The sequence below is a fragment of the Rousettus aegyptiacus genome, unplaced genomic scaffold, assembly GCF_014176215.1.
Source record: "Rousettus aegyptiacus isolate mRouAeg1 unplaced genomic scaffold, mRouAeg1.p scaffold_m13_p_6, whole genome shotgun sequence".
Lineage (NCBI taxonomy): Eukaryota > Metazoa > Chordata > Mammalia > Chiroptera > Pteropodidae > Rousettus > Rousettus aegyptiacus.
In genome coordinates this window covers 92,303,077-92,315,325 of record NW_023416309.1, presented here as the reverse complement: position 1 = coordinate 92,315,325, position 12,249 = coordinate 92,303,077, and the positions used below count along the sequence as shown (strand labels likewise).

Sequence of the window (12,249 nt, the reverse complement as noted above, 5' to 3'; positions counted from 1 at the left end):
CAAAGTGTGTGGTTCACAAAAGGGCAATGACTCAAGCAGAATCAATGAGTATGTTCTATGGGATTCACATATATATGCCAGAAAAGATTTTTTTTTTTTTTCACTGTAGTGGCTAAGCTGGTGATTACAAAAGCATAGTGGAGCTGGCACCCATTTATAAAAATATATATGAATTAGAGTGGGACTACCTTAGTTCAGGGCTAGGCAGGGAGGTGACAGAAGCACTTGCCTAAGGCACAAGATTTACCCAGGGTCAGTATTACTGACTTTTCCTTTGCCTCAACCTCCAATAGGGCTCACATCCTAGGAAAACAGATTCTTTATTTAAAACTTTGACCTTTAGTGCATTATGGATTTCTTTGCATTAATTTTTCTTTTTTAATGTGACTAAAATATTATTAATCTTGATTTCTGAGTTGTTCGATACTAAAATCTTATACATGAGATGAGTGTCTTAGTCACCTCACCTAGAGAATACTGATCATTTTGGATCTGTCTAGCATTCGAAACCTATTTCTATGTTCAGGAAACACTATACTACTTCACATGTCGTGATGGGAAGCTGAACATTCCTCTCATTACAAACAAAATTGCCAACTACATCTATGGTGGCTATAAAATATTGATTGGTTCACTCAATATCCATTCTAACGGGTTTATTGTCTTCTATTTTAGAAGTTGGGAAAATGAAATATTCCCCACACTTTCTTGCAACTAATGAGCAGGCATATAACCTAGGTTCTACCAATCTTATAGCTCTTATAAGACTTGGATGCATATGAATTAAAGGCTATGTGTATAATGATCAAACATTTTCATGTGCCTGGTGGCAGAGGCGCACACACACACACACACACACACACACACACACACATATGTATATATAGTCACTTAGTATTATTTAATAAATTCCTTTTTGTTCAAACAAGCAGAAGGGACTCTATTGTATATAACGAAGACCACAATCCACATGCTAGATTTTCCAGCCTCCCTTGCAGCAAAGGCACAGACACACGAATTAGAGTGAGCCATCAGAGCCATCTGCTTTGTGCATTAAATTAGGATCTAATGACACAAAGATATAAAAAAGAAGTGGAACATCTTCATTTTAGATAGAATGGCGGCAGACACAATATCCAGTTTGTAAAAGCAGCAGTAGCAGATACTAGAGGCAGCACTTGGATGCCTTCAATTCAGCCTGGTGAGATTCTGAGCAGATGCCATTGTTAATCTGTGTCTAGACTCCTGGATCCTGTGAGATAATGATTTTGTTCTGTTTTAAGTACCTACACGTGCAATAATTTGTAACACAGCAATAGAAAATTAAAACAATATGCCAGTGTTTAATTTACCCCTTCTCTCTCTCTCTCCCTCCTTCCTTTCCTTCTTCCCTCTCCCTCCTCCCTTCCTTCCTTCTTTCCTTCCTTCCTTTCTTCCTTTTCTTTCTTGGTAGTACAAAAAACAATAGGATGTTTGTATTCTATTGTATTCAAGAAATTGTTTGAAGTGATTTAAACTTCCCCATTTTGTTCAGAAATTTTATTTCTTGAGTTCAGGATTGAATAAATTAAGGTACTGGATTCATCCATTTGGAGTGGAATGGAGAAAAAAATCAAAGATGTGTAAGTATTTATAAGATATTAGTTATGATAATGGACCTTATTATCTAAACCAAGGATAAAAATACAGGGAAGTGAGGGGTAATGAAGTGATATTGCCATTTAATAGCTTTGATATTTTAGATAATTTACTTAAATTTTCAACTTTTTCTCATCTATAAAAAAGAGTAGATTATACTACCTTACAAGACTATAATGATAACTAGATCAAATTATATATGTAGATCATGTATTACATATTCAGCAAATGAGAAGTTACTAAATTCCATCATCAAACAGAATTTAAGATAATGTTTTTCTAATTTCTTTTCTGAGAAGTGATTTCAGTGAGAAGTTTTTTTCAGTCCTTGCTCCCAATGACTACTTTGTTGTGTCTCGAACTTTTCTAGGCTTATGGTCCAGAAATAAAATTATTTTTTATTAAGTTTTACATGCCAGAATAAAATAAAATTTTAGCCAAGTCCATAACATGATGAAAAATACAAGTAGTTATTAAGGACCAAGAAAAATGTACAAATTACACCGAAAAAAAAAAAAAGTCTATTTTATTCCAGCATATGCCTAATTACTTATGAAATTCAAAATATTTAAAAAATAATTTTAAATTATTGAAATATATTACTTGGGCAATGGCAAATGAACAAAGCTTTATAAAATGAAGTTTTTGCATGCTCCACATGCTCGAGCTTTGTATTGGCATTTTAAAACCAGAGGCTTTTGAAATCTTTCTTTCCTGAAGCCATGGAGGTCATTCTTTTCTAACATGCTATTCATTTTGTATTTCAATCACATGTCCCATAAGCAAACAATGTGGAGAAGTTTTAGCTCATGGCAGGTTTTGTATTGATAGAATTAACCCACTGGAACAGCTACTTAGAGATACTTCTTTGAATATAATTGGCTGAAAACAGAATCTCTGCTAGTCGAGGATCAATATAAAATAAAAATATAACTAATGTTATATGTTAATATTAACATTTTTGTACAGAAATTCACATTTGCCAAAATATATATAATTGTATAATATAATTATATATATCCACACAATTTTTTTATGTACTACATATATACAATTATATACAATTATAATATATACAATTATATATATTTGGATCTCTTTGCATATTAAAAGAGATCCAATGTACCTCATTTATTCCTATAGTTTACCATAAATCTAGTGGGGTTCTGACTATGACCAATACAGTCTTTTAGAATCTCTAAACGCAGCTCATTTAATTTATGGTAATTAACTTGTAAAAACTTCAATATCTTGATATTGAAGAGAAGTAACATTCAGTTACCTCTAAAGGAATATTTGTAAGTATAACAAGAAGAAGAATGCTCTATAGAAAGGTTGCTCATAAAAGTATTTAATAATCTGTATAGCTTGCATACTTAATACTTGAAATAGATTCCAGCAAATGATAATGCATGGTGTACATCAGCCCTGATCTATAATAGTTGGGATTTTTTTTTGACATTTTATTAATATTCTATTAATGATACAATAGTAACTAGCACTTTTGTAAGACATCCACTTTTAAAAAATGTTTTCATATACATTTAATTTGAACATATTCCCTTATTAACAACCATTTTATAGACAGCAGAACTGAGAAACAGTAACTATACCTAGTTTCACCAAACCAATCAAAAGAGGGCTCTGCATTCAAATTGAGACTTCTGATTCTAAGTTGAGGCTTATTACTCTTGTAACACATTTGCCATGTATGATTAAGGCAATGTATAAATATATATTTTTCTTCTTGTGAGGACTGACTACCAAGAAAAAATGAATTTCACTAGCTGAAAAACTGCTAAGTTTCTCTAATTCTTTTCAATATTTAAAATGCTTCTGTGAAAATATTTTCAAATTTGACTATTAATTATACAGCTTAGTTTTTGAACAAGCTAGACTTTGTATAAAAAGCGAGCATCTGTGTGAACAATAACAAAAACACTCATGCTGTTATCTCTGCCATTGAGGGTCCAAACACTGATTTTGATTTTAAGGAAATACATTTCTCCCCATACAGAAGGCGAAAAGATCTAGTGAATTCACTCACACCAAAATGAGGAGATAAATCGATTCCTCCATGGGAAAACTAGCATGTTTTCAAGAATTTTGTGCACTATTAGACTCAGTGAAAAAGCAGCCCAGGGTAGAGACGTTCACCACTCTGATGAGAAGGGCCTGTCCTAATCATCAAGCATTCACTTTACAACCAAATGTGGAGCTGCTGTGGACCCACACTTCCTTGAATTAAAAGGCTCGCATTTAGAATATCTTGGCTTTTGAAAAATAGGCCTTTTTCATATTCAACCATGGTGTAGTCCGCTTATCAGAACTTTCTTCCATTTTTGGCAAGAAAAATGTTTCCATCTCAAGGGAACATTTCTATATGCTGACTTTATTCAACTTGTAAAATTTAAATCCTTTTTAAAAAATCTTAGATTATTATCTTAATACAGACTGTTGACTGAACTAAATACCCCCATATACATTTGATTTTGAAAGTTGTTAGGAAATATTTTGGTTTTCAAAAGGTCATCTCCCTTATAGACTTGTAATATCTCAATATCCTGCCTGGAGGTATACCCCAAAGTGGGAACATACTCAGTCAAGACCAAGGTGGAGACTTTATTTGTTCAAGAGAGCTTTACTAGGCATTGTCTGTGTGCAAAACACTGTGCTAGATACTGAGACACAAGAGTGTATGTACATGGTTTCTGAAGCCCTCTAACCAAGTGCTTTAGAGTCTACCAGGAAAATCAACATGGAAATACAATACGGTGTGATCCATGTTATAAGATACAGTATTGGCAGAAAGCAAATCTTGATCAATATCGTTTGAGCATGTTGATAAAGGATTAGTCTGGGAAGACTTTTGGAGAAGGAGCAAAAACTTGAGCTAGAACTTCAAGGAGAACTACATGTTCATTATGAGACAAGAAAAGAAATTGAATTCTGGGCTGAGAAAATTTTATGTGGGACATAAAAAAGGAGACAAAAAAGAAATTGGAAGCTTTAAATACTTACATTTTCTCAGAATGTCGTGTACATGGGAAAGGCCATTTGGGACTTTGAAAGGTTAAACAGGAGCCTGATCATAGAAAACCCTAAATGAGAGGTGAGGAGGAAAGGTGGGATTATTTATTAATTCCATTAAAAAGTTTTATTAAAGGGCTGTACAAAATCAGCTTTGTACTTTATAAATACTACTCAGGATTGCTGTAGAGAAACAGAAGGAAAAAAATAGGGTCAAGGAAAGGTGATAGTCTTAAGATTCTGTTTCAAATACTTAGGTCACATGTATAGACACACACATTCTCTTACATACACATCAAAGCTTGGTGTTTCCTACTATAAACTGAAAAATCAGGGAGGTGCTCTTCAAGAGCCTCAGCTGAGGCCACTGTAAACTGGAATACCCTTCTCTTTGACCTGAAAGGTTTTCCTTTCTTTTTTTTTTTTTTTAAGCATCTTTTTAATTACAAGTGATAAATCTTCCCTTGAATAAGTGACATTTTCATAAAGAGGAAAAAAAATCAACCTACATTATGTAATAAAAAGTTGTATAATGAGACATCTCAAGGCTTCAGGAAGTCAGTCTGTAGACTATTGTAAGATTCTGGCAAGATGTTATCAGAATACAAACCAAACAGGGTTATAGAGAATGAAATGATGTGAGAGATATTTAAGAGGATTGGGTGATTGATTAGATATAGACATAAAAAGAAAAGGAAAGATAGTGATGAGTCTTATTGTTTCTTATTTGGGTGATGGGGTACACTTAGAATCATTTACAAAGGTGAGACAGATAGGTTATATTCCACACGTGTTCAAGTTGGCATGATGTTTAAGCCAAATCAACAAACATTTGATTTAATGTTGTGACTCTGAAACAGCTATTTGGCATCAGAAAAATCTATTTTGTGTTAGAAACTGGCAAGCTAGCAATTTCTGCTGTGCCTATACTTGAACTATGTAATTTACAGACCACAGAACATTTGCAGAGCCAGAATAATCATTTCAGTTGATGCCACTTTATAATACAGAATGTTACATGAATAATTATAACTGAGCAATTATTTCTATTTCCCAATAGCATAGAGTTAGAAACAAAAAGCCTCAAAATGGATAATCAATACCGCTATATGTAATCAGTTGAATTTAGACTGTAGGTGAATATAGGACTAAAATAAGTAAAGTCAGTTACAAATATCCTGAAGTGATTTGATAATACTCTGTAGGGATTTATAAAAATATTTGAACAAAAGTATCCATTGCTTCCAGGATAAACTAATCTTAACTTTAAAGCACTATTTATTTATTTAGTTAAACTGTGGTTACTGAACACCTATTAAGAGCCAGACACTGTGCTACTTAAGTGCTGGAGATAAAGAGGTAAAAACTGTGCCTTCTGTAGTTTTTCATTAAGAGGAGACAAATGTTCAGTAATTGCTAAAACCTATAATTATAAACAGTAATAAAACCTATGAAGGAAGATACGGTAGGATGAAAACTGCCCCCTACACACACACACACACACACACACACACACACACACACACGTCCACATACTAATTCCTAGAACCTAGAAATATATTACCTTACATGGAAAAAGGAGTGTAATTAAATTAAGGATCTGGAGATGATATTCTCCTCATGTGATCACAGAGGTCCTCGAAAGAGGGAGGCAGGAGAGTCAGATTCAGAGAAGGAGATACAGTAATGAAAGCAGAAGGTCAGACTTAAGGAGACATTTGAAGATGTTGGGCTGCTCGACTACAAGACAGAGGAAGGGGCCATGAGCTAAGGAAGGCAGGTGACCTCAAAAGCTGGAAAGGGCAAGGAAACAGAAGCCCCCAAGTACTTTCAGAGAGCGTGACCCTGCTGATATTTTGTTTTGAGCTCAGTGAAACCAATTTTGGTCTGCTGACCTCCAGAATTGTAAGAAAACAAATATATGTTGTTTTAAGCCACAAGATTTGTGGTAAGTTGTTATAGCAGTAATGGGAAACCAATGCAAAGATTTGAGGAACTACGCAGAGGATATACAATAAATGTCTTGCTTTGGAGTCTCTCATTTTTAAACATGATTTTGAAATTCTAGTAGGATCATGCTAATCTTCTTAAAATACTTCCGTGTTTTTATTTATTCATTTTTTTCGTTTTTCTTCTGTTAGAACAAAGAACAAAATCCATAATGTGACAACAAAGTCCCGATGATCTATCTTGTGTATATTTCTCAATTTCGTAGAATACAGCTGTCCCCTTGATCTTGCCATTTCAGCCACGCTGCTCTGCTTTCAATTATTTGAAATGAGAGATATTCCCTCCATTACAAAGCTTTTAGTCTAGGTCTGAGATGTTCTGTCCTGCAACTCTGCCCTTCCTCCCATTCACTCTAATTTATGTTTCGGATCTGTGTTTAATTGTTACTTCCCTAGTTCTGTGAATGGTAAATAATTCAATGTTGCGGGGGGGGGGGGTTGGGGAATTTAAGCTTATTCATGTATTAAGAAAGAACACTCAGTAGAGAGGAAGAGGTGGCCCACGTAAGAAAGCATAGTTAATACCGTGAGTTTCTTGAGAAGGTAGAAAGCCATGAGAAAGGCCAAAATAGGAGGAATTAGTCTCAGATAGGAGAAGATGACATTTCTCAATTTTTTCTCTCTCTCCTTGGCTTTTTCATTCTCATCTTTCCCACTTTAAATTTTGGATGCCACAAATTTTAGTCCCAAGCCCTTCTATATATATAAAGTGACAATATAAAAAGGCCTTGGGACTAGCTATTTTATTTTTATTTTAGTTGGTCTTAGTCATAGTTAATTTGGTGCGGGGAGGACTAGAGAGGCAACTGGAAGAAACTGGTTATCAAACTGGGGAATTTAAGGGCTGGCTGTCAGTGACTACAGGGAAAGAAGAAAATAAAGATTTAGATTTCTGAGAGGCAAGACATTGAAGTTGAAGTTAGAATCCTAACTGAGCCAGTACAAGTACAAATCTGTCTATGATGGAATGAAAACAAGGTCTCTGAGAAATAAAAAATTATATACATTATAAGTGAGAAATCAGCAGACATGACGTATACAAAACCAAAATGAAAAAAAAATGGGAACTTAGAACAAAGAATTAGGGTCCCAATTGAAAAATAAAACTCTGAAAGAGACTATACTTAAGTGTATAGGATTATGATTAGAAGATTAAGGAAACAATAAGAGAATAGAAATAAAAATGAGCTGAATTGAAGGGCAAAACAAATATAAATTCTAGAAATTATGTCTTCTTTATGAATTGACCATTTTTTCCCTCATTAAACATTATTTTTAACTCTAGCAATATGTCTTGGAGTGAAATGTACTTTGTACACCAGCTTTCTCATGCTTAGTATTTGCGTGAAATGTTTTTTTTCCAATCATATACTTTCAAATTTCTGCATCTTTATGTCAAAGTATATATCTTTTATAAACATCATATAACTGGGTCTTACATTTTCATCAAGACTGCCAGTATCTTCCTTTTAATTAGGATGCATAATCCAGTCACATTTATTGTAAACATTGATGTATATAAGTATCCTGTCTTACAATTTGTTTTTTATCATCTATTTTTGGCTCTTTTATTCCTTCTTTTTTGTCCCTTAATAGGTAAACTGTATTTTTTAAATTTTGCTCTAGAGATTAAGATAAACATGTTTCACTTATTCATTTATGACAGGGCTCCCAGAGTTATATCAATTAGTTTATAATAGAAAGAATCTCAAATGCATAAATTAGTATGGAAAAGGCAGACTCGGAAAAAACTCCAAATTGTGTAGAAAGCCAGAGGAGTTTAGAAAAGCTTTCAATGTTGAACAAGGGTTTTGATGACTACCTCCAAAATCTTTCTGATGAAAATAAATTGACTCTAATCAAATCCTACAAGCAAGGAAAGGATAAGTCCATTGAAGACATTCGGTACTCAGGAGCAAATGTGAACACAGTTCTCTCATCACTTTTTTTTTTTTTTTTTTTTTTTTTTTGGTGAAAGCCTTAACCAGAAATAGCAGGTTCCATATGCAAGCAAAGCCCAGATGGAAAGTAGTCCCTCTGTCCAATCTTCTGCTTCGTGAATATTTTCGTGGGGCCTTAGAACAAAAACAGAATAAGACCTAGAATAAACTGTTGTTCTTACAAATAAAACAACTAAATGTTCTCAGCGCAGTCATTAAGAGTCATAAGAAGAAATTATGTCGTAGGACACCAATGCATATGTCATAAAAAACAAAATGACATTGAGGAAAAAAATACAATTTTCCAATGTTAACCAAAAAAAGCAAAAGGAAAAAAAAATAAAGTAGGTAATCAATAAAGATAGCCTAAGCGAGAATCCAATGCTTCATTTTCTGTTTTATTTTTAATCTTACGAGAAGAAATATCTAAATATTAAAGGACAACCTTGTAGAATGTTGATTTGTAGATACTACAATACTAAAGTTTTGCATTGTTATCCAACCTCTGCTTCAAAGTTAACAAACTGCCCAGATGGTAGGTGTCCCTAATGATACTCAGATACTCAGTCTCCTATGTTTAACTGATAATAGCTTTTCACCTTTACAACGGCACAGTTGCTAACTTCATAGAAAGGGATATACTGTGCAAATTGCCAGACTCAGTGTTCTCCTGATAGTCTCTTTCTTGAAATCCTTCAGGACTCTCCTCTTAGTAAGTTCATAGATCATTTGGACATTGAATTACCTGTATTTTTTTTAAATCTAAATCCAACCCAAATTGAAGATCTTCATAAAGATCTGGAATCTCTGTGTCCTAAAATATCTGCTGTTATTGGAAAAATTATTGAGGCTGAACCCATGAAGTTCAGATAAACCCACCCAAACTTCTATTAAAGTTTTCGCAATGCTATCTAAAACTAGAACTAAAAAAAGACTAAATCTGTAAATAAAAACCTAATAAAGAACAGACACATTATACCTGTACCAGTTATTGTAATACTTTTATCTTTAAAGTCAAGAAACCCAACAGGCAGAAATATAAACTTTTTCCAGGATCATAGGGCCATAAATAAAATACTTAATCTCAAATTTCCTGTAGTATCAAAAACAAATACTATTTTATATTTGGTATCACGTGAGGCTATAAAATTTATAGTCATAGATTGATAGTCTGCTTTCTTTATTGTTCTTTTAGATCAGGATAATCCATATATCTCTGCCCTTCTCTGGCTAGGTCAACAATATACTTGGGCATTTCTATTTTAGGATTTACTGAGATTCCTTTTGATTTTTCAAAAGTTCTTTATCAGGGCCTTTATCAAACCTACATATTGTTTTGATTCTATTGTTATTAAACATCTGGATGACTTTGGCTGCATAGTGGAGAGGATGTGAGATCAATTCCTTCTATTTACATACCATTTTATCTCAAAAAGAACATTAATATTTCCTAAAGTAAATTACAATTTAATCAATAAATGTGCTTTAACTATGATGTATTGTAGGAAGAAAATTACTTACTCTTGACAGTCTAAAAGCCATGCAGAACTTTCAGAAGCCACTCACTAGAAGAAAATTAAAACAATACCTATACCTGAGTCTCCCTAGCTCCTGTGGGCAACGAGTTCCCAACTTTTCTGAAATTGATATACCTCTTTATGTCTCAAAGAAGTCTTCAGTAACCAAACTTCTTTGGGAACTTAAATGTGAGCACATAGTTTGTGATTTTAAATTACCTGTATTCGGTTCCCAATCAGGTACGTAGGAAGCTTAAAAAAACATTGTCTCCAATCATATGAAAATAACAACACAAAACTGGACACACAACAAGTTCATGCTTTTTCTTAAATTCATCAGAGAGCTGAGGCAGTAGGACAATGAATGAACTGGCCTAAAACTGAAGAAGAGAGAAGTACCAGAAGGAAAAATGACCTACTTGTTCTGGCTTAGCTGGGAAGATGCAAGAAGAACAACTGTGAGAACAGTTTAGTAGGGTGAATGGTCTATCAATGGAGTCTGAGTGCACACTAGCAATGAGAGGTCACACCTCTAGAAGTGGCAAACATAGTAGGAGTCCACGCACCCTTGCAGGCTTTTCTCCATGAAACCAACTCACTAAAACGATTAGAAAAGTTCCAAGACAAAAAATTTTTTTCAGCCATGCCACCCTGAATAAGCCTGATCCTGTCTGATCTCAGAAGTTAAGCAGGGTCAGGCCTGGTTGGTACTTGGATGGGAGACCACCTAAGAAGACCAGGTGATGTAGGCATAGAAAAATAAAAAATAAGGGATTGTAAGCTGACAAGGTCCTTGCAGTTTGTGAGGTCAACCAAGGGTTGCCTTGCCTAAAAAAAAAAAAAAAATTTAATGTTATGCATTGAGGAGGAGAACAATAGCTACTATAGGAAGGCATGAAATTCTTCTACTGGGATTCTTCTTTTCTAAATCTCCTATGAAACAACGTCTTAATTTGTAAAAGGAGAGGAAAAAGCAAGAAGCATGGTCATAACTAGGGCACTGGTAAAGGCCTGTTGTAGCCAAAGGAAGGGAACAGGGGTGATGGGGCTGGGGGCTGGGAAGTGCCCTCTACCCTTGCAGAGGGGCTGGAATATGTACTGGTGTCAGAGATATACCAGGAGAGCAGGAGTACCCAGGACATTACACCTCTGAAATTTAGGATATGGTGATGATAATCAGGTATAAAAACATTTCCCAATCCCAACCACAAGATGAAGAAACATCAAACAATAATTCAAATACAAGAGATACAACCTCTTTGAGGCATAATCAAAGGGGAGACCTAAATCTAAAGGTGAAACAGCAACTGGAAAAAATTCTTCTGGCAAACCAGCCCCCGCTGTAAACACAAAGTATCCATAAAGAATTTTGCAGCTGTAGGAAACTGAAAGTATCTATAGAAACTACAAACCTCAAATCCCACCCACCTCCTCATTAACTGAACTCAAATCTCGTACTAAAGGCCTAGCGAAAAGAAAGGTGAGCCTATTTCCAGATATAAATCATATTTACCTCAGTCTCTACTGTCCTTCAGAGTAGTCTGGTTTTCAAAAAAAATCCATAAAAAACATACAACTAAGAGACAAAGAAATTTTTAAAACCATATCCGCACATATGACAGATATTGAAACTACAAATTTAAATTATGATTAAAATGTTAAAAGTTCTTATAAGAAAGTTGTGAAACATGCTAGGTGAGATGGATAGTTTTAGAAGAAAAATTGAAATTATTAAAAAAAAAATAAAAACACGAGAATGAAATAACAGCATACGGAATTCTTTTGAAAGACTTACCAGTAAACAGCCAAGTAAAGAATTAGGGAACTTGAAGACAGGTAAATAGAAATTATCCAAACTTAAGAACAAAGATAAAAAAGGAGTACAGGAAGAAAAAAAAAAAGCACAAAGCATTCAAGAGTGAAGGGAATTACAAATGAAGAGAGATAAGAATCAAAACAGACTTCTCTTTAGAAAACATGCAAGCTAAAAGAAAAAGAAATATCATCTTTAAAGTGCCAAAAGAAAAATATGTCAGCCCCAAACTCTATACCCAGTAAAACTGTCTTTTTCTTAATTAAAGAGAAATAAAGTCTTTCTCAGAAAAATAATGAGGG

The 12,249-nt window shown here is 34.1% G+C and overlaps 1 pseudogene; it reads left to right on the top strand.

Moving 5' to 3' along the window:
• The first annotated feature begins 10,767 nt into the window (after positions 1-10,767).
• Positions 10,768-10,886, top strand: LOC118604720 (annotated as a pseudogene).
• The last annotated feature ends 1,363 nt before the right edge of the window (positions 10,887-12,249 follow it).